This window comes from Rattus rattus, chromosome 17 (genome assembly GCF_011064425.1).
Source record: "Rattus rattus isolate New Zealand chromosome 17, Rrattus_CSIRO_v1, whole genome shotgun sequence".
NCBI classification, from domain to species: domain Eukaryota; kingdom Metazoa; phylum Chordata; class Mammalia; order Rodentia; family Muridae; genus Rattus; species Rattus rattus.
This window is the reverse complement of record NC_046170.1, coordinates 5,580,367-5,605,176: the sequence shown is the minus strand read 5'-3', so window position 1 is coordinate 5,605,176 and position 24,810 is coordinate 5,580,367. Positions and strand designations below refer to the sequence as shown.

The 24,810-nt window shown below is 38.9% G+C and overlaps 1 pseudogene; it reads left to right on the top strand.

The window, feature by feature from the left end:
- Window positions 1-23,435, top strand: part of LOC116886593 — a 75,646-nt pseudogene extending 52,211 nt beyond the window's left edge.
- The last annotated feature ends 1,375 nt before the right edge of the window (window positions 23,436-24,810 follow it).

The window sequence follows — 24,810 nt, the reverse complement described above, 5'->3', positions numbered from 1 at the left end:
ATATTAAAAGTGCTACAGACTAAATATATTGATACTATGGATTTCAGGCATAGGCCTTGTCACCTCTTGTCCCTTTCATCATTCTGCTTTACCCAGTCAACGGAAATCTCTATGGCACTATTATACATAATTCTCATGCCTCAAGGCTAAACACAGAGAATGTACACTTCTAGATCGAGTCACCAGAAGCAATGAAGGGGCAACTCTGTGCTTCTTCCTCCTCCTTCTTTAAAAAGAAAAAGTGAACACAGAAGCTTTGACAGAACCCTAACCTGCTTCTGAGAAGGCTTAGGGACTAAACTGGTTTTTATACTCCCAGTCACAGTAGTTCCAGACAGTGAAAGAACACAATGGCTTCCTTTGTATATGTGGGCTTTCTCTCCCTATCTGAAACCGAGGCAATGTATACTAATAAGTATAAAATACAGAAGCAAAAGGTCTGATTCTCACAATCTTAAGATAAATAGTAACATCTTGCTTCATCCTGATATTTGCTACTCTTAATAAAGAAAGCAAAATTGCATTGTGTATTGAGAGAGATTAAAATTTGATATATGCATTATAAATGACCACATTACCGAAGGCTTATAGTTTTACAACATAAATACAAATTCTTTGATATGTATTCCCATGACACATCGATAGGAAAGTTAGCAGAGTAGCTGATAGCTAGTCCGACTTTGCCAAGGCACCTGTCATGTAAGTCAAGCCACAGCAGGTCCTTTAGATCACTTGCTACCATGACACCACAATAAAATGCCTGAAACTACAGTATGGAATAGAAACATCGTTCTCTTATCCCTGATTGAATTTATAACCGAAATAAATCGGGATTTTTTGTGAAGTAAAGATATCTTTTTAAATAATAATGTTTCACAACAAATGGCTAGAATACCAAGGTTAATAATATATGAAAGGTTTAGAGACCCAAAGGGAGGCAGAAATTATAGCACGGTATGCTGAAACAAAGAACAAGAAAGCCAAGAGAGGAACTAAAAGAACTTTTAATGTAAATCATTTCTAAATTCTATGTGGAATTTCTTAATAGGAACACATTGATAATTCTATGGCTACATAGGCATACTATGAATGTTCACATATATGAAAAACTCATGCCTTGTAAATGATGTCAGGTGTGGCAAAAGAATGCTAAACTGCATTTTGGAAAGCAAATTTTAAATTTTTACCCTCTTTGCATATGCAAAAGATTTAGATTATTGCTTGAAATCCTGAACGCCACACCAGAGCCTGCAAATTTATGTCATAATGATATCATATAGAAGACAGGCTTGTAAGAATATAATTGTATGGTTGTCTTTTTCCACATATATTTTAAATATTTACATGAAATATATTACTAGCTTTTCTACTCCTGGTTAAAGTTAAATATCATTTCCTGTGGCAGACATGCAAAAATTTTGTATACTGTGCATTCAAAATGTATTCCAATTCCAATTTGACATTTTGACCACAACCTCCCTTATGTGAGCTCTTGGTTATATGCCTTTTTAATTATAGCCATAGATGGTTAGTTTTGGTTTATTACTTGGTAAAATTTGGAATCACCTGAGAAAAGAGTCTTGGTGAGAGATTTTCTAGATCAAGTTCGCCTATAGGTGTGTCTGTGGAAGAATGCCTTGATTATGTTAATTGATGTGGGAAGACCCAACCTAAAGGCAGGTAATATCGTTACCTGGGATTGGGTCTTTAATTGAAGAACAGGGAAAGAGAACTGAGCAGTAAGCGTGTATGTATTTATTTCCCCCAGTTCTTTACTGTAGATGTGATATAACTAGAGGTTAGGTTTTCATTACCTTGACTGCACTGTAACAATGGACTATAACGTAGATTTGTGAGCTAAAATGAAACCTTTCTCCCTTAAGTCACTTTTCCTGGGCATTTTATCACAGCATAAATGAAACTAGGACAGAAATTGGTACTGAGTAAGTGGGGTCCTGGCTACCATAAACCTAACTATGGAGCTCTCACTCCAACTCTTTTGTTATCAGAAATGGAGGTATTTGAACTCTGTGTTAGACAAACCCTTGACTGCTAGAAGCAGAACTTAATGGTCCATCCTGGTAGGTTTTTGGAACACAAGATCACCAGGAGAAATACAGCCAGTGGGGTCCTGGGTTATAAGGTTTCAGAGAGAAATAAGATTTTTCTCAGGAACCAGGAAAAGGGCCATTCATGTAGTATTTTGACCAATAATCTGACTTGCCTAGAATGTACTACTGGAGTTAAATTTGAAGGTGATGGAATAATTTGTTTGGCAGGCAAAATTTCATAATTGGGGAGAGAGAATTCAGTTTAAAGCTGATAAAACAGCAGTGATTTCTAAGGATATGAGCACCGATGAAGTGAGATCTATTCTGTTTCACTGGAACAAAAGAAAGCAGGTATTAAGAAAAAAACTCCCATCTATTGGTTCGTCCAGTGTGGATTGCAATTCATTTAAAAGCTGTAAGGCCAATCTAGAGAAGTTTCTTGCTCCTCAAAACAATCTACCTGTGAAAGTGTAGAGAGAAGCTGTCACAGCAGGTAACAGCTAAGGATGAGAGACTGCATCTTGCACTCACAGCAGAACTAAACAGAGTTGGAAAAGTCTACAACATGGCATAGTTGTTTTTAAAAAAGCGAGACTGAGATTTCATGCAGATCATTCACCACGTGGCTGGGTTAAAATATAAGCAGAGAATTCTTGCGTAGTTTTTGTAAGAAGCTAAGAAAGGGAAGCATTAGTTGCAGTGAGGATCCCAGGATTTCAGAGATGCAAACAAATAAATTGGTGCTAGAAGCTTGGGGTTCCTCCAATACCCACAAAAGAGCTCTGTATCTGAAGTGCAATACATCACTGTTATTAAATCTTCCTTGGAGTGAATTGATTTACAATGATTATTTATACAAGAGTCACCATCCACTCAGGGTAAAAATATAGAGAGACAATAGACACAAGTGTAGGCATTTCTTCCAAGTTTATACAAATTATTGGAAGGTATAATGAATAATGAATAGCTTGTAGATTTAACAAAAACAATGACCCAGTTCAATAGATGGCGACTTATTTGGGGTGGCCAGAAGTTACTACTTCAAATTGTCATAAAAATGTATTGTTATACATGCATTCAAAAGATGACTAACAACTAATTAAAAACAAAATGCAAAAGATGTTTAATCCAGGTGAAGTGGCAAATTCAGCTTGACCTTTTTACCATCTCCAACTCTACACAAATTCTTGTGAAACTCAAACTATGACGTGTCTTAGTTAGGGTTATTACTACTCTGATGAAACATCATGACCAAAAGCAACTTGGGTTGGAAACTGGTTCATTTAGTTTAATAATCTGGACTCACTGTCCATTAATGGAAGTCAGGGCATTAACTGAACTCAGACAGGGCAGGAACCTGAAGTCAAGTACTGAATGCTATTTACTGGCTTGATCCTCCTGCCATGCTCATCCTGCTTTCTCATAGCATCCTAGACTACCAGCCCATAGGTGGCAGCACCCACAATGGCGTGGGCCCTTTACAAGCCAATAACTAATTAAGAAAATGTCCTGCAGGCTCAGCTGTGGCCCAGTCATATGGAGCTAATTGCTCAATTGAGATCACCTTCTTTCAGATAACTGACTTAAACTTGTATCAAGTTGACAGAAAAATAACCAGAATACTATATTTTCATGAAGATGATACTATAACAAACATTTTTTAGTTAAGATTCTATCAATAACTTTTCCTAGAGGTTGACTTTTCATGTTTAGTTTAGAGATGATTATGTAAAAAATTTAAATAGCTAACGTGCCAGTGCCTATAGGATAATGAAGGTGGTCTTCATAAAATAAGGTAATCTTCAACATATGAACTCTTTATGCATTCTATTTTTCAGGAGTTTACAAAGCCCAAGTTTTCCCATTCCTTTTCAAAAGCCTAAAGTGCATGCTTGAGTACTCAATTTGCACAGTCCAAATGACAGAGGAGCAACCAGGAGAAACGTGCCAATCGCTCCTCCACTCCATCAGCACCGTGCTCCCAAAGCTGCTTCTGTTTTTCATTTCACATCGTATATCAGTAAAAATGCAGCAATGACAAGGTAATAGAAGGATGATTAGCTTTAATGTACTCCCTTTCATGTTTTCAGTTAGAGCAAATATGAGCTAATTTATACTCTCAGCTATTTTTCTTTTCAGTGTGTATTGTAACAAATGTGAAAATTGCGGGTGTGAGTGCAATCGATCAATTGAGATAAATGCAAGTCAAGTTCGATGAGCCTTTAACAAATTTTTATAAGGCAAGTGGTAAAAACTGTCTGTAATTTCTGTGTCAGCATAGAGACTGTAAATCTGGAAAACTCTTAAGTTCTGGGAGGCAACATGGGATTTTCTGATTAAGCATGTGAGTCAAATAGCATCAAATCAAAATAACAGACAATTTTGGTGTTTCCAGACAAAGAAATCACATAGCTGGAATTTGATTTTAAAAGTACGTTTTGTTATCAACAATGCAACTAATCAATATTTTGAGATGAACTGGAGAATTTGAGATTGTATAGTGAGTTCTGAATACTTTAAGTAATCTTTTGCTGATAATTTACTCACTACATGTTTTAAGGTTCTACTTTGGGATAACCTTTAAAAATTGTTGTGCACAGTAAGATTGATCATTATCATTATGTTGTTTATCAAATGTTAAAATGTACTTAATAGATTAATAGGAAATGCCATAAATAAATATTTTAGATGTAATTTTACTTTATATTGATAATACCATACATTTATACAATGAAATATGATAATCTATGTCCCCCAATTCCCATGTCCTGCTCCCTGCACCATTTCATCTTGTCCTTTACAGCATCATTTATTTTTACTAAGCCACTGAGCGCAATTGGTGTTGCCAATATATACATTAGTGTGAGGTTAGCTACTGGAAAATGGACACATCCTCCAGACCAGAATGATTCTCCACTCTCCTAGCACTTACCAACTCTCATAGATTCTCAGTAAGGGGTAGGACCTAGAGCACTCTTCCCCCATCTAATTAGGTATTTTGATGAGGTTGTTTTTGTATGGTTCTGTGCAAATAAGCAGAGCTACTCTGAGTTCATGAAGTAGTAATGATGTCATGTCTATATGGCAACACTGTTTCAAATATTCCACTACTACTAACATATCATCTCAAAAGATTATCCTCAATGATAAAAGAACTTCTGGTGGAAATCAGCATCCCTGACCTCAAGCTGTATTACAGAACAATAGTGATAAAAACTGAATGATATTCGTACAGAGACAGGCAGGTAGATCAATAGAATAGAATTGAAGATGCAGAAATGACACACCTATGATCGCTTGATATTTGATAAAGGAGCTAAAACCATCCACTGTACAAAAAGATAGCATTTTCACCAAATAGTGCTGGTTCAACTGGAGGCTTGCATGTAGGAGAATGAAAATCTATCCATTCTTATCGCCCTCTACAGAGCTTAAGTCCAAGTGGATCCAAGACCTCCATATCAAACCAGAAATACTCAAACTCATAGAAGAAAAAGTGGGGAAGAGCCTCGAACACATGGGCCCTGGGGGAAATTTCCTGAACAAAGCACCAATGGCTTATGCTCTAAGATCAATAATCAATAAATGGGACCTCATAAAACTGCAAAACTTCTGTAAGGCAAAGGACATTGTCATTAGGACAAAACAGCAACCAACAGATTGGGAAAAGATCTTTACCAATCCTACATCCACTGGAGAGCTAATATTCAATATATATATATATATATATATATATATATATATATATATATATAGAACACAAGAAGTTAGACTCCAGAGAGCCAAATAATCCTATTAAAATGGGGTTCAGAGCTAAACAAAGAATTCTCAGTTGAGGAATATCAAATGACCTAAAAGCACCTATAGAAATGTTCAACTTCCTTAGTCATCAGGGAAATGCAAATGAAAAACACCCTGAGATTCCACCTCACACCAGTCAAAATGGCTAAGATCAAAAACTCAGGTGACAACAGATGCTTGCAAGGATGTAGAGAAAGAGGAACACTCCTCTCTTGTTGGTGGGATTGCAAACTGGTACAACCACTCTGGAAATCAGTCTGGAGGTTCCTCAGAAAATTGGACATTGTACTACCTGAGGACTCAGCTATACCTCTCCTGGGCATGTACCCAAAAGATGCTCCAACATACAACAAAGACACATGCTTCACTATGTTCATAGCAGCCTTATTCATAATAGCCAGAAGCTGGAAAGAACCCAGATGCCCTTCAATAAAGGAATGGATACAGAAAATGTGGTACATCTACACAATGGGGTACTACTCAGCTATCAAAAACAATGACTTCATGAAATTCATAGGCAAATGGATGAAACTAGAAAAATCATCCTGAGTGAGATAACCAGATAACCCTCTCTCTCTCTCTCTCTCTCTCCCTCTCTCTCTCTCTCTCACACACACACACACACACACACACACACACATGCACGCACACACACACACGAAAACAAAAACAAAAACAAAAAACAAAAAAACCACACATGGTATGCACTCACTGATAAGTGGATATTAACCCAAAAGCTCAAATTACTCAAGATACAATCAATCCACAGACCATGTGAAGCTCAAGAAGATCAAAGTGTGTATGCTTTAGTCCTTCTTAAAAGGGAGAACAAAAATATTCATAGGAGGAGATATGGAGACAAAGTTTAGAGCAGAGACTGAAGGAATGGCCATTCAGAGTCCGCCCCACCTGGGGATCCAGCCACACACACACACACACACACACACACACACACACACACACACACACACACACACACACACACACAGCTACCAAACCTAGACAAAATTGATGAAGCCAAGAAGTGCATGCTGACAGGAGCCTGATATAGCTGTCTCCTGAGAGGCTCAGACAGAGAGTGACAAATACAGAAGCGAATGCTAGCAGCAAACCACTGAACTGAGAATTGGGTCCCCATTGGAGGAGTTAGAGAAAGGATTGAGGGAACTGAAAAGGCTTGCAACGTGCAACACCGTAAGAACAACAATACCAATCAACCAGAGTTCCCAGGGACTAAACCACTACCCAAAGAGTACACATGGACTGACCCATGGCTCCAGCTGCATACATAGTAGAGGATGGCCTTGTTGGGCATCAATTGGAGAAGCCTTTGGTCCTGACAGTGCTGGAACCCCCAGTGTAGGGAAATGTCAGGGTTGGGAGGCAGGAAGACGGGGTGGATGGGAGGGGGAATACTCTTATGGAAGAAGGGGAGGGGGATGAGATAGGGAGCTTATGGACTGGAAACTGGAAAAGGAAATAACATTTGAAACGTAAATAAAAAGTATCCAATAAATGAAAATTAAAAAAAAATAAAGCAAAACCAAGGGCAGCATTCGCCCTGTATTTGTCAAGCTCTGGCAGAGCCTCTCAGGAGACAGCTATATCAGGCTCCTGTCAGCATGCACTATTTGGCATCTGCAATAGTGTCTGGGTTTGGTGTTTGTATATGGGATGGATCCCCAGCTGGGGCAATCTCAGGATAGCCTTTCCTTCAGTCTATTTCCATACTTTGCCTCCATATTTTTTCCTGTGAGTATTTTGTTCCCCTGTCTAAGGACTGAAGCATTCACAGTTTGGTCTTTCTACTTCTTGCGCCTCAGTAAATGGGAGGAATTAGAGAAAGGAGTGAAGGAACTGAACGGGTTTGTAACCCCATAGGAAAAACAACATCAACCAACCAACAACTGGCATCCCCATACATACACCCCTTCCCCCTGTCCCCGCAGACCTTCCAGGGACAAAGAGTACACATGGAGTGACCCATGGCACCAGCAGCATATGTATCAGAGGATGACCTTTTCGGGCATGTATGAGAGGAGATGCCCTTGGTTCTGTGAAGGCTAGATGCCCCAGTGTAGGGGAATGCCATGGCAGGGAGGCAGGGGGGGGGGGGGGGGGGGGGGGGGGGGGGGGGGGGGGGGGGGGGGGGGGGGGGGGGGGGGGGGGGGGGGGGGGGGGGGGGGGGGGGGGGGGGGGGGGGGGGGGGGGGGGGGGGGGGGGGGGGGGGGGGGGGGGGGGGGGGGGGGGGGGGGGGGGGGGGGGGGGGGGGGGGGGGGGGGGGGGGGGGGGGGGGGGGGGGGGGGGGGGGGGGGGGGGGGGGGGGGGGGGGGGGGGGGGGGGGGGGGGGGGGGGGGGGGGGGGGGGGGGGGGGGGGGGGGGGGGGGGGGGGGGGGGGGGGGGGGGGGGGGGGGGGGGGGGGGGGGGGGGGGGGGGGGGGGGGGGGGGGGGGGGGGGGGGGGGGGGGGGGGGGGGGGGGGGGGGGGGGGGGGGGGGGGGGGGGGGGGGGGGGGGGGGGGGGGGGGGGGGGGGGGGGGGGGGGGGGGGGGGGGGGGGGGGGGGGGGGGGGGGGGGGGGGGGGGGGGGGGGGGGGGGGGGGGGGGGGGGGGGGGGGGGGGGGGGGGGGGGGGGGGGGTGGTGGGTGGGTGGGTCTGGGAGTAGCCTCACAGAAGCAGGGGGAGGGAGTATAAGATATGGAGCTTTTGGGGGGAATACCAGGAAAGGAAATAACATTTGAAATGTAAAAAAGAAAATATCTAATAAAAGAAAAGAGAAAAATATATTTAAGGCTGGATATATCAATGCTGATCTTTGTTGGAAAATTGCCATTCTTTTAACTAATTAAAAAGCAAACTGCTGTGATATCTGTTTTGTTCACCTTGACTAATAGGACAAACAGAGCAAAAGTAAATTATTAGGATACCCAAACTCATTTTTAGAAGTATCTGGCTGTTTATGTTACATGCTATTATACTTTTCTGTGGATGTATTAGAATAAAGAAAATATGGGGAGAAAAGTCTCCAACTAGGTTCCACACCCAGAAGTTTCCATCACCCTTCAATAATGCCATTAAATTATTACTATATTTAGAATTATTCACTGAATAGCCAAATCACTGATTACCTCCCAATGATTGGACTGGGCACCAAGTCTTCAATGAGTGAAGAATATCTCATTTCTAAATCACACCAATGTGAGATAGACTTATTCCCAGACACATGACAAAGAACCAATGAGGTTTATTTGAAAGATTATTAGTTCTCAACACTCCTAATGTTGTGATTCTAATTTGTTCCTCATGTTGACATGACACCCACCATAAAATTATTTTACTGCTACTTCATAACTCTAATTTTGCTACTTTTATGAATCGTAATGAAAAGTTCTCTGATGGTCTGAGGAGACTACTGTAAAAGGGTCATTGAACCCCAAAGGGGATCATGACCCACGGTTTGAGACTCACTATTACATAGCCTCGTTTCCTTCCATGGTAGCTGATTGTCATGTCATCAATGCTTCAGTATTGCGGATTTTAGCCCAAATTGTAAGACACTTGGAGCAGAAATGGCCAAACAGGATATGAGATGGGAGTAGCAAATTCAGGAAGACATAAATAACATTTAAAGATCTTTTAAACAATTCATATATAAAATTACCATTGTAGAGACTTTGTAAAATATATACAAAGACCTATGACGGGGGGAGGGCAGGAAATGCCCTAACTAGACAACACATGCTAGCAAATAAAAGTTCCAGTGTCAGGAATAGGTTCTTTCCTTTTGAGTTATCGGCCAATGAGGCTCTACTGACACCCAAACATTATAGACAACTGACAATACTCTCGGTTAACACTCCTCTCTCAGAGCTTGATGATAAAACATTACTTTCTTTTCTTAAATTTTTGATTGGATATTTTTATTTACATTTCAAATGTTATAACCTTTCCCGGTTTCCCATCCATAAGCTCCCTATCCCTTCTCCTCCCCCCTTCTTCTATAAGGGTGTTCCCCTCCCCATCCACCCCCTGCCCTGACATTCCCTTACACTGGGCGGGGGGTTGTCCAGCCTTGGCAGGATCAAGGGCTTCTCCTCCCATTGGTGCCCAACAAGTCATCCTCTACATCCATATGCAGCTGGAACCATGGGTCTGTCCATGTGTAATCTTCGGGCAGTGGTTTAGTACTTTCAAAGATACTATGAGTCACAGAATATAAAAAACTCAAGCTGGTAATCACCAGAAAGCTTCATCTCTAATGATAGCTGTATAGTCTTATGCATACTACTGCAGGATCAATGTAATTACCTGTCTCACTCATCTGTAAATTCTGCAAGCTAAATTACATCTGGCCTGACAAGGCCCACTGGTGTAATAGTTGCATGAATGCCATTGGAGAAATCAGTTACCTTCTGATTAGAGGTAAGGTCCACCCCGTAAGACAAAACACAGACCTGCTACTGATATTAGGGAGTAGAACCCATGCTTACACATGTCATCAGTCCTAGGAGCTGAACAAAATCAGTCCGTTAACCAACTACCAGTCTTTATGTCTTACTGTTGTAGATGACTGCATCTCATAACTGCCACCAAGGAATCGTCTTTTTTTCTGTTGAAATACTTAACACTGACATCTACAACCGTTCAATGGGAGAGCCTGTGGAATGCTCAGTCCCACGTGGGACATCTACACTGCAATTCCTGCCCCTTTCAAGGTTCAGAGATCTCCGAAGAGGAGAGGACAGAAAGATTTTTTTTAAGATTGAGAGATGTTGCACGACTACAAGGGAACAATGTTGTGTAGACTTATCAGGGCAGTTGCATGTATGAACTCATAACAATGTGATAGCATGGGTAAGACCTGCACAAGCTCAAGCCAGAAAAAATCCAGAATGGAACATGCAGTAGACAAATAGTTATTAGTGTTATTGGGAAATTATTGACGTTACATAGCTGCTGGGAGAGGAAGAGTCAATCTTTTTTTTAATGGTTTGACCCCTTGTAAGTTCACAACAGTTCAGGACAGGACCCACACCTCAGAATAGTTGTCCAACATAAATTAGACTTCATGCTTAAAACAAATCCTCACAACCAAAGTTGTGTAAGAGTAGACCGAAGGTTCTGAGAGAAATTGAGGAACAAGTGGTTAACATGATCAAAATGCATTACCTGAAATTCTTAAAAAATTAATAAAACATATATCTTAAAGTCACAGAAGTCTCTCAGAAAAGGTTAGGAAGTTTAGAGTTAGCATAGAAGGCAAAATGGTACTAGAAATCATGAGTTCTGTAAGCATCAGGGCAATGCAAATGTTCAAACAACAACCACATAAAAATTAAGACTCTCACAAAGGGCATTTATTTGATCTCATTTCCTATTATCCAGTGCCACACACATTTGTCTCTACACTCACCTACACATACACACATGTACACACACACACACACACATAATGCACACATGCTTGGTGTTCTCTATGTTTCTTGTATCACTGGTATAGTGTTTGCCATGAATTGTCATATATTTTACAAAATTATACTATTACAGATTAGGTCTTATGTTCCATTATTTCTCTCCTTCCTCATTCTTATTGGTGTATTTATATCATACCTAAAGTTGTCCCATAAGTTTTAAATTTTCAGAGTTTTTACCATGCTGTTATTTTTCTCACTCTCTAATTCTTCCCTTCACTACATCAGATAATACGATGAGTCCATAAATCCTTCTCTCTCTGCAATGCTTTCCTCTCAACCATTTGCAGTATCCTCTCTTGGAATTTCCAGCTGAGACAACTATATTTGTTTGTTAGTTTTCTTTCTTTCTCCATTAGAATATTCAACATCTCATTATCACTTATTTAATTTATTCTTTGTGCGATACTGACAACATTTGTGTAGTTAATTCTTACTTTAATGATGATTGTTTTCCCATCTTTGGTATCCTTATGGTGTGCGTGTGTGTGTGCATGCGTGCATGTGTGTGCGTGTGTGTGTGTTTATGTGTCTTTCACAGGAGGGAATAGGTACATATAATCAAGCTAGACATATATTCAGTCTGCAGAAGTCAAAAACTTAAGAGAAAAATCTTACAGCATCAGGAAAGGGAAAATATCCTACCTACAAAGTAGGAGGGTTAAGAATTACAACCAACAAGCTAGTATAAGCATCTGCAGACTGAAGAATGATTGAATAAAACATTTACTGCTGAAATAAAAGTTATTATCCTGGACTTAATACAGCCAAATTATACTGCAAAAGTGATGGGAAAATTCATTCTCAAACAACACCGAGGAAATTCAATGCCAACAAGCCTGCCTTCACACAGTGCTAAAGCAAACACTTAGAGAAAAATTCAGAGAGGCTATGACTATGAATCTATATTGAGAAAAAAAGAGGCATCAATAAAAGAGAAAAGAATAAATGAAGGTATCAATATTGCTCTTATTCTTCACTAGTTTGAAAGACACTTTTGATGAGGTGTCAACAGTTAGTCACGAGAGTGGATGCCGTCATTTGAAAAATGAATCAAGTACCATCTTGTCATAAGGAGAAGAGAAGAGAAATGAAAATAGTTTGTATGATGCAATGGTGAAATGTGGTTTTGTGGTTGTTGCTGGTTTATGACACTGAACTCCTAACATCCTTGAGATCTCCTAAATGGTAATCGTTGTCTTTTAGTCATTCAAAACCAACTCTCTGATATGTAATCTATGCTAATGACTGCCCAGTATGGTAAGTAAGAATCTAAATAGCTTGAGAGTGGACCCTGGCCACAGGAAAAACCAATCATGTGATTATAATGTAGACATCTTGAGTTCTTTCCTCTGGTCTTTCTGGAAGGGTAAGGAACTAGAGATGGAAGGTAGTAGAGTGAAGGATGGATTCCATCAATAGTGCACAGGAAAATGAAAGCCCATATAAATGTCATGGGACATGTTTCAAAAGCTCCAAGGATGTCAAACATATCAATACTTGGAAAGTTGCAAGATGAATTTGAGTACAAGTAAGGCACACTATTCTTAAGTGGAAACAATAAAAGTTGGTGTGTAATCCCATATTCAATGTTCCTGCTTTCCAACAGCCTATTACATAAATGTGTGACATGAGTCTCTGATTCCGAGTGATGACAAGCTGAGCCTATCAGTCACCCTGTGAAGTCTGTGCTAAGAACAAGATGAAACCCCTAGCACTTTGTGAGTGAACAGAAAAGGAAACAAATGGAGAAAAGCCAAAACAAGGACAACTTTTAGGGTTGTTTGTGAAAGTTAACTGATTCTGACTAAAACATTTTTTATTATCTTCATTTCTTTAAACAAAAGAATATGTGGCTCATAGTTTTCCAGGGTAATATGCTAATGAATTAAAAATCAAATAGTGAGCTCTTATAATTTGACATTGAATGATTTGATATGCTCTGTCCTTAAAAAAAAAAATCATTCCACTAGATTGGAGGGCATGTAACAGTCATCTGTCAACAAGTTGTCACTTTGATCACATATAAAGAAAGTTGGTTCATGAAATCTTTCATTTAGAACGTTTAATTATTAATATTTCCCCAAATCCTATCTGCCAGGATAAGTTATGACACCAATCAAAAGTTTAAAAATTATACTGATCAAAATTAGAAATTATAATAACTTGACAGCTAAAGGCACCTAACTTTTAAAACTGATAAAAGTTCACAAAGTTGATAACATATTTGAACAAAAGCATCATTTCTGTGATAAGTCTAGCAGTCCTGAAAGGGAGTTCACTCTGCTACTTGAATACTAGATATGCCAGTATACATTACATTTGCATAGGATAAGACTGTAGGAGTTCTTAGAAATATGTATTCCCAGCCCACAGGACAAGCGCTAGCCAATAAACTGTGAGCTCAGTGGACGTATACCATTTTAAGGCAGACGTACTGCGAAGTCTATTCTTCATTTCTCAGCATCCTTTCCCACCTTCAGCCTCAAAACATCCTCCTCCAGGAGAAGCAGGTGAAGGATGACAACATCTCAGCCAGTGTTTCAGTATCATTTGTGGTTCCCTACCCTCTGCTGATGCCCTAGTGAACAGGCAGTTTGGGAAGCATTCCTTGAATTACAGTAATTTAAATAAGCCATCTGCTTCATACTGAGTCCCTGACAGATAGAATAAGATCAAGTCCCAGAGTGGAATGTGGGGGAAAGCGCACCTCCCCCACCTACTGATCTATGCTAAATGCATAACCTCGGGAAGAAATCAGTCTCATATATTAAACCACTGTGATCAGAGGGTTGCTTGTTGATATTCCATTACTCTAACCTACTCTGACAAATACATCGGTACACATATATACAGCTTTTCTAAGTAGTCTTCCCAGGGGAACTTAGCAAGAAACCCAACAAACAGCAAAGGAAGAAAGCCAAAAGGCTTCCTTTCATTGTTACATTTATAAAAAAAAATCATATATAATATTCAATAAGAAAATAAATTGAGGGTACAAAGTTTTCAGTTTTAAGTTATTTGGACTAGAAGAATTCCTATTCTGTTCCTGTCTTATTCTGTAAGCCACAAAGAATCTTGACAGAAAAATAATGACAGGTACATTCAAAATTTTTATTCCTTTAAGAGATAATTCTTGTGTGACTTCTTATGTGCATGAGGAGTCTTGTTTCCTCTGACATACGCCATCCTCTAGTAATAATAATAAAAAAGTAAATGTGTACAGGCATAACTTATTATCAGGTAGCAAAATGTACTAAAGGGAAAAATTATTAGGATAAAGGAGCAAAAAATCAAGGACATGAGAAGAGGTCATCATGTGTCTCTGATAACCTCATTTACCCTAGTAGTCTCAGTAAATTGAGGAATTAAGCCCTAAAGGTGTCTGTGGAAAGTATTTCAGCTAGAGACCTCAAAGAATGTCCTTCCAGGAGACTTAAGCTGTTTTCTTGCTTGGGAACAGTGACTAACTGTTAATTTGAAATGTCCCCTAAAAGCTCATGTTTTGAATATTCTGATGCCAGTTTGTGGAGCTATTCTCAGGTGTTCTGGAAACCAATCCTAGGAGAGTGGAAGCCAATCCTAGAGAGTGGAAGTAGATCACCGCCGATGAGTTCTTGAGGCCGTTATGCCTACTTATTTCCACATCTCTGTTTCCTGGTCTACAGTATTACGAACAGGCTCTGTAGCATGCTCTTCCATTGTGAACTGCCCCAATATACCTTCCCAACCATAATGGGCTAAAGCTACAAGCTAAAATATATCTTTAAAATGCTCAGGTATTTTGGTCATAATTAAACAAAACCAGCTAATACAGTAATATGTGCTATAATTTACGAAAAGCAGAAAGAAAAGCTATTTGAATCTTATAAATACTCTAATTTCTTCCCAGAATGTTGTATCTCTGTAGTCTCAGAAAAGGAAAAAACAAATGGTGGATGTACATCAGAATTTGGGGAGACTTAAGTAGCTATGAGTAGAAAGCAGTTTGGAAAGGAGGGGTTGTGTAGAAATATAGACTTAGAAATTGACAATAGATTGTTATTTAAAGTTTTATGGAGTGTTTGTGTGCAAGATAAAACTCCATGGAGCTTAGCATCAAAGTCCATAGAGTAGTTTGACAACATTATCCTCCTCATCATCAACAACACAGTGTTCAAAGCTCACAGCAGTCGAGTGTGTTCAAATAACTAGCCAGGGAATGCAAACATCAGTGATCAGCCAGATCATTTGGTAAAGACTTCAGAAAAATCACACCTTAGAAGTAGGGATTAATTATCCAGAGAATGAAATGTGTTCCAAATACATACCACAAAACTTTAAAGCAGGCTTTAACATCAAAAAAATTTTTTTCCAAAAGTTTTTACCTGCCAAAATAAGTTTCTAAAGCAGTAGCCTTGGACACGTAAGGTCCAGCCCCAATGAAAATATTTTATTCATGCCAAAAACACAAGGAAAAATAACTCATAAACAAGGTAGTAGGAAATGAAGTCAATCAAAAATGGAAAGGTGGTAGTAATGACCACACATAAGCATATTAGTTTAGGTGCTCTAGAATAACTCTAGCAGTGACCTTGAACCTGACCAATGGAATGAAACCAAGTGAAAGACAACAAAAGACCATAAAGAATTGGGAAAGGGTTCACTGGCTGAAAGCATTCCAGATCTGACACAGAAAAATGAAAGAAGAAAAAATAATGTTCAAACCTGGATTTCAAATTTGCCTTTAAAACCTTTTCTCATTTGGTGGCCTTGAATCATTTGCATTCAGTTTTAGATCTGCATAAATTAGTTTCCTTACTGGGAGTTAAAATGTTATCTAGTTTGCTCTTTGGGAAATAATAAAGTGAGATGAAATTGAGATGGCATTTGGCCAGTTCTCCTTCTTTTAATTCTAGGGAGATGCATACAGAAGGATGAAGCCAGGCAAAGTAAAACTTTATTACCAGCTGACATTTCATGCCCAGAGCTCTATGAAAAATACTAGTGATATAGACTAGAACAATTGGAGAAATCTGTTTTAAAATCTGCTTTGAGAAGGCCTATGTAAACCAGTATAAAGAAGGTGAAAGGTTGAATTTGATCATTTCCCATTTCCCCTAAAGCCCCAGAGAATAAATGCAATTCTCAACTATGAATAGCAGAAATGGAACAGGTGTCCAGAATAGAAACAGGTTCTTAGGAAATGGTCAAAGGTAAAATGTTGTATGTTTTAGCATCATCACAGGCAATGGAATAGGAACTGGTTTATTTGCCAGTCTTTAGTTGCTAACTGCTTACTTTTAGAAAGAAAGAGAAAAAAAAAAGAAAGGAAGGAAGGAAGGAAGGAAGGAAGGAAGGAAGGAAGGAAGGAAGGAAGGAAGGAAGGAAGAATTTAAGACAATGAAATGTACCCAACAAACAAACAAAAACTCTCTAGGACAAGCTTTAAAGTTTTAAAGTGAAATGTATTGAGAAAAGAAATTGATGAGATACTTTGACTAACAGTGGTATGCATTTCTCTTTTGTATGCTTCATATGGCCAAGAACTCATCCTAGATTTTCCTGGGCTTCCCAGACCATTATTATTTTTGTTGAATGAATTTAAAGAAGATACACAAAGGGCAATGTAGAAGACTGACAGACTTTGCTATAAATTGTCATGGGGTGCTTGCCAGGGTGAGAGTGGACAGTACCAAAAGGACTACGGCACGAACCTATGGTTTTGAGTAGGCTTTTCACGTGTGGTGGTTCAAAGCAGAATGCTCCCTACCTTGTAAGCTCATATATTTGAAGACTTGGTTCCCAGTTGGCGGAATTGTTTTAGAAAGATTAGGAAGGGTGGACTTTTTGTAGGAGGTGTAACATTATTGGCTGAGATGTGGAGGCTGACTTTGAAGTTCAAACCCCCATGCTATCTGTGGTGGTTTGCATAGGAATGGACAACATAGTATCATATATTTGAATGCGTGGTCATTAGGGAGTGTTACTACTTGAGATCTTTTGCATTAGGTAAGTGAGTGCACAACTTAGAAAGGGCTCATGGGCTGACTTAGTAGGAGCATGGAAAGCAATGGTGCTAAGAAAGCTTTGAATGTGGGACTCTAGCTCACTAGATTTCAGAGGAGAACAACATAGGTATGCAGCCTGGAGACCATGCATGCGATCCTTTGGCAAAGAATTTGGCTGCTTTTTTTGTCCTTATCTAAATAACATACCTGAGGCTAAAATGAAGAGTTTAATGGCATTGGCAGAAACGATTTCAAGGCAGACTCTGCCATGTGGTTACTAGTGGTCACTCTTTTGCAAATCTATATAAAAACCAAAACGTAAGCTAAGGAAAAACACAAACCGTACAGTTTGAGGAGAAAAGCATTACCAGGAAGTATGGAGGTGTTAAATCCAGTGTTCAAGGAGATAAAGAGTTTAAAGAACAGCCAGGAATGAATGGAATATGGGGAGTGGTGGTCTCAGAGCAAACCCCACCCAGCTAAAATTCCAACTTGCATTATGACATGGTTATAAGTCTAGGCAGACCAGGAAGTGACATGTATTTGTTTGAATAGGAATGCCCCTCATAGGTTCATATATTTGAATTCTTGGTCATTAGAGAGCTGTGACGGTTCACAAGGATTAAGATTGTGCCTTTGTTGGAGCAGGTATGGTCTCGTGGAAGGAAAGGTGTCCCTGGCAGCTGGAGAAGGGAGCTTTAGAGTTTCAAACACTTGAGCCAGGCTCAGTATCACTCTCTTCCTGTTCCCTACGGATTTAGATATAGAATTCTCAGTCACTTCTCCGGGACTATGTCTTCCGGTGTGCTGTCCTGCGTCCTGCAATGATAAAAGTGTGTTAAACCTCTGACTCTGTAAGCGAATCCCTTATGATCCTCTATAAGAACTGTCATAGTTATGGTGTCTCTTCACAACAATAGAACACTGACTAAGGCACACTCTATTATAGTTCTCTCTCTATGCCCTACACTTGTGGATTAAAATGTATTCTCTTAGCTACTCCTCCAGAGCCATTTCCTCTTGCCTGTTGTCATATTCTGTCATGATTATCATGGACTTTGACTCTCTAGATTGGTAAATCTCAAATAAATTCTTTCTTTCATAAATTGCTCTGGTCATGATGTACTATCTCAGAAAAAAGTCACTACTAGGCATCCACCAGCATTATAAGACATGCAAGTACAGAAGGATGGCCTCAGATTCTGGAAAAAAAATGATTTTACAACAGACTCACTATGTAGACAAAGTGGGTCCCTTCTTACCACAAATCTAGAAATTAGTTAAAATGTCTTTCTGGACAGAGTCTAACTTAATCTCTAAAACAATACAGTTAGAAAGTGATGTCCTCTTCATTAAAATGTAGATGTAATCAAGAACTGGAAAAGGTTAGTGACCCCTAAGACTAAGAGAGACTGGAAAGTCTCATATTTGAGACCATGTCTCCTTGACCCGAAAGATGATATATACTTCATGAATGTACTAAATATATTGAGAGAATTCATAAAAAGGTCATGTTTCAGAGTCACAGGCAATATAGTCACACATGCCTTTGCCAACACTAGGGAGTGATATCAGCTTATTATCCTTTGAATTCATCTTCCTGGGTGGTGATCACTGTTGAAGATCAGTAATTGAACTTCAATTGTAGTTTAACATATTCTATTTCCTTCTGACTCAATAGAAAATTAAGTCCCTCTGATCTATTCATTAAAGCATTCTGTAACATGCATTAGAAGAAGAAAAGTATTATTTCAAATCTTTCAAAAAGTCAAGGACCAGCTACTTAGCCCAGTTATTTTTTTCCCCAGAAAACGGAGCCTGAGGCAAAGCTTCAGGTGAAATGAAACTTAGGTGGTTTCTTCTGAGTGTCAGGAGGAAGGCAGACATCATCTCGTCTGAGAAGACATGAACGAACACACTAAGTGGGGCATTGATGAGATGACCATAGCAGAGCAGCTTCAGATGCATGTAGAAACTATCTCCGAACAGTCCACTTAGTGACATAAAAAAGAATGCCACTGTCTGCCTAGCTCCTTCCCAACTCTGAAGTTCACTGTGCCACATGTTCCAGTCAGACATCTCAAACTTACATGTTCTCCTAAAATGACTGTTTCATAGTGTGAAGGAATGGACAAATGAAAAACGAGATTGTCATTGACAAATCAAACAGTGCAGTGTGTGATGGTAAATTAATCTACCTTAAGGGTTTTAGTCATGTATTACTTTATATGTAATTCTCCTGAGTGTTTATTTGATGTAAACCTGCATACCATCCAAGAAATATTCTTTAACTTCATGGATCGATATCACATATGGGTAAAAGGATGGAATAAGTTATCCGTAGCAAATGAACTTAAGAAGCAATCTGGTACAGAAAATTCAATATTTGACAAAATATACTTAAGGCCAAAACTAGTCAAAAGAACTAGGAGAGGACACTCATCAAAGAAAAAAATCCACCAAGAGAATATGACAATTCTGTATACCAAGAGCAAACTTGTATAAAAGTAATACTGATAGTGGGAGACTTAAATACTCAATTCTCAACAAAAACAGGGTAACGAGACAAATACAAGGTAGCCAAACTGGAGCTAACAGATGCTATAAACCAAATGGACCTAATAGATATTTACATATCATTTACTCCAAACACAAAAAGATATACCTTCTTTTCAGAAACTTTCTTCAAAACTAATCATATACTGGGACACAAGAAACTTACCAACAGATACAATAAAATTGAAATAAACCATTAACTATATCTGACTACCACAGATTAAAACTGGATCAATATCAACAAAAAGAATATAAAGCTTACAAACTCATGGAAACTGAATAATCCACTACTAGGATGACAAATTGGTCAAGACAGAAATTAAGAAAGAAATTGAAGACTTTATAAATTTGAATGAAAATCAATACACAACATAACTAAACTTATGGGACACAATGAAAATGGTTCTAAGAGGCAAGTCCATAGCTTACATTAAATAAAACCAAAACCAAAAACAAAAACCCTGGGGAAATCTCACACCAATAATTCTACCATCTACCAAAGAGCTGTAGAACAATTTCCAGTTCTTAGGAAATCACACTAAAAAGGAGCAGACAGCAAGAAATAATCGAACTTGGGATTCAAATCAATAAACAAAAAGAAGATAAGCTGCACAAAGCAATAAAACAAAGAGTTCATTTTTAAGAAAAAATTAGACTGAGAGAATATCTAAATTAACAAAATTATAGATTAAAGGGGTGGACATAATAACAGATACTAAGAAAATCCACAGAATAATTAGGACTTACTTTTAAGATCTGCACTCCACAAAATTGGAAAATCTAAAAGAAATAATTGTATCGATAGGTACTTCTTCCCAAAGTCAATGAAGATCAGATAAATGATTTAAACATGCCTATACCACTGGTAAAAAAAAGGCAGCCTTTAAAGTTTTCTCAACCACAAAAAGCCCAGGCCAGATGGTTGTAGAGCAGAATTATATCAGACTTTCAAAGAAGAATTTACAGCAATACTTTTCAAATAATTCCAGAAAGTTTAAACAGCAGAAACATTGCCCAATTAATTTTATGGGGCCATAGTTACCAAACTACATAAGGACCCAACAAAGAGAATAACAGACCCAATTTCTTTTTGAACATAGTTGCAAAATTTCTAAATAAAATATTTTCAAATTAAATCTTAGACCACATCAGGAAGATTTTCCTCCCTGATCAAGTAGGCTTCATTCCAAAAATGCAGGAAGGATCACTACAAGTCAATCGATAAATTCAATCTTCCATTTAAAACAAATTGAAAAAATTATGATCATCTTATTAGAAGCAGAAACGGCCTTTGAAAAAATTCAACACCCTAGTATGAAGATAATAAAGGCAGTTTATAAGAAGTCCATAGCCAACATCAACTTAAATAGACAGATACAATGTAATTCTACTAAAATTTGGAACAAAGAAAAGGTTGTCCACACTCTGCATACCTATTCAATATGGTGCTGGAAGTCTTAGATAGAACAATAAAACAAATGAAATAGAAAAGGAAGATGTCAAAGTTTCAGTACATGTAGATAATATTATAGTATACATAATTGACTCTAAAAAAATTTACCAGGAAATTTCTATAGATAACTTTCAGCAAAGTAACTGAATACAATATAAACTCAAAACACAGTAGCCCTCCTATATACAAATCACACACGGGCCAAGAGAGAAATCAGAGAAACTAAACACTGCACAATAGCCTCCAATGATTTACATACCTTGAGGTTAACTCTAACCAAGCAAACGAAAGTGTTTTACGATAAAACGTCAAGACTTTCAAGAAAGAAATTGAAAAAGATATCAGAACGTGGCAAGAACACCCATGTTCATGGATTGGCAAGATTAATACAATAAAAATGGCCATCCTATGAAAAGCAGGCTACAGATTCAATAAAATCTCCATCGACATCCACACACATTTCTTCACAGAACTTGATAGAATAATTTTTTAGCTTCATAGAGATAAACAGAAAACCCAGGATTAATAAACAGGTCTGAATAAAAACAGAACTGCTGGAGATAACACCATTTAGAATTTCAACTTGCACTATTAGTATAGTAACTGAAAGTTATTGGCACTAAACCTGATATGTTAATCACACCTATGGACACATGATTTCTGATAAAGAAGCTGATATATGCACTAGAATAGGATCGGATCATCAACAAATGGGGCTGAAAAAAACCTGGGTGGTTGTATGTGGAAAAATCAACATGAATCCATATTTATCTTCTGCAGAAAACTCAACTCCAGAGACCTCAACATAAAACCAGGTAAACTGAAGTTGGTAAAAGACAAATTGGGGAATAGCCTGGAACTTACTGGCACAGGAAAACTCTGAACAGAACACCTTAGCACAGGTCATAAGATCAACAATCAGAGACCTCATGATACTACAGAGCTTGTGCACATTCGACAAAGCAGCAGCCTACAGAATGGGAAAAGGTTTTTACCAACTATTCCTCCAATAGAGAGCTAACATCCAAAATACATAAAGAACTTAAAACACTAGGTATCATGGAAACATATACCCTAATTACAAAATGGATACATATATAAATAGAGAATTCTCAAAAGAGGAGAGTCAAATGGCCCAGAGAAACACTTAAAAAAGTAGTTTCAACACTCTTAATCATGAGGGAAATGCAAATCAAAACTACTTTGAGAATTCATCTCACACTTGTCAGAATGGCTAAGATCAACAGAAAAAGTGACAGCTCATGCTGGCAGGGGTGAGAAAGAAGGACTGTCATCCATTGCTGGTGGGTGTAAACTTATACAGCCACTGTGGAGATTAGTATGACAGATCCTCAGAAAGATGGGAAGCAACCTCCTCCAAGATCCAGCTTCACCATTCCTGGCCACATGTCAAAGAAGATTCCATGCTACCACATGGACACTTGCTCAGTCATGGTCATTGCTAATCTATTTATAATAACCAAAATTGGAAACAACCTAGATATCCTTGGACAACAGAGTAAATATGCAAGGTCGATCTCGGCTCTTCCTGAGACTCGGGCCTGACAATGGCGGAGAAGACTCAAGAGTGTGAAGATCACTCCTGGAGCAGTAGTGTGTAGAAAGTGAAATCAGAGGAAATGTAACCATAGGTCCTAGGATGGTGTTGATCTACCCTAAAGCACAAATTATTGCAGAGGCCGGGCCAATAATTATTGATGAAGGAAACCTAATAGAGGAGCAGGCCCTCATCATTAATGTCCCTCCCGATAACATCATCCCAGACACTGAAGATCCAGAACCCTAACCCATGATCATTGGCACCAAGGTGTTTGAAGTCGGCTGTCATTCCCAAGCCATGAAAATGGGACACAATAATGTCATTGAGTCAAAAGCATATGTAGGCAGGAATGTCGTCCTGACCGGTGGCTGCATCATTGGTGCTTTCTGCAGCCTGAACACCTCTAGAGCCATCCCTGAGAACGTGGTGGTCTACAGCTCAGACGGAGCAGCCACAGCCCTAGACACTACAGCTGGATTTCTTGATGAAGATCTTGCCCAATTACCATCACCTGAAGAAAACAATGATAGGTGGCTCGACTCCAGTTAAGAACTGAGAAGAGATCAAGGCAGCGCTACATCTTTGCTTGTCAAAGGGCCCAGTGTATTAGCATGGTGCTCACTTTACATTGGAAACTTGAGTTGGAGGGCAGAGGGTCCCATTGTAACTGCCGTTATAATTTATATGCTGTGTATTGTTTCCCTGTCCTTGTTCTGGTAATGTATAGGCTCAGTTTTTCTTTTGTTATACAAAATATTAGCCATGCATTTATTATGTAAAAGACTACCCATGATAACATGTCATATTATGTGTTTATATTCTAATATAACTGTATACTATAACTAAATAAAAGTTTGGCTATTTGCATTAAACTTCCCAAAAAAAAGAAAAAGAAAATGTCATACATTTATACAATGGAGTACTACTCAATCATCAAAAAAACCCAAATTCTGAGTGACGTAACCCAATCACAAAAAAACACACATGGTATGTACTCACTGATAAGTGGATATAAGCCCAAAAGCTCAAATTACCCAAGGTAAAATCCACAGACCACATGAAGCTCAAGAAGAAGGACAACCAAAGTGTGGATGCTTCAGTCCTTCTTAAAAGGTGGAACAAAAATAAATGAAATGGAAAAAGAAAATTTTCTCTTCCACTCTTTACAGAGGTAGAAATTGTATTCAGTGTTTCTGTTACAGTTTTCAGTAGTTAGGATCACTGTATACCTGTGTAATTCTTAGAGTATTATAAGGCACCCATAAATTAATGGGAAGTTTATTCTATTGGATACATTAATTTTAAATTAATTCTTTGAAAGAAAAAAATGAACAAATTCATGAAATTCACAGGTAAATGGACCAGATCAGAAAAAAGTATAACAAACAAACAAAGAAGCAAAAAGCATCCTGAGTGAAGTATCCCAGACCCAGAAAGACCAGTGTGGTGTGTTCTCATTTATATGTGGATATTAGCTATTAGTTCAATGATGACCAAGGTACAATCAGTACAACCACAGAGATTAGGTAGAGAATATGAGGGAAACAGAGCAAATAGTTATATTTGAATAGGGGTGGGACTGGAGTAGGAGTTGGATGGGAGAGATAGTTGAGAGAGGAAATAAGAGCAAAGGCACCTAAAGTTAAGGGCCATTTGGGGGGTAGTTTGAACCCTAATACAATATAAACTTTCTAAAATATGTACATACATGAAGGTGATCTAAATGATCTAAAAAAGTAAAATTAAATGAAGCGATAAAACAATTTCTAATGACATTCTACTGTACTCTTAGCTCAGCGCCTTGCTCATCCGTCATCAGAAAACCTCCCTTCTATCGCAAATGGGAACAACTCAGAGACCCATAGCCAGGCACTGGGCAAAAAGTAAGAGGCCTTAGAACAAGAAGAAGAGGAAAATCTCCATTAAACCAT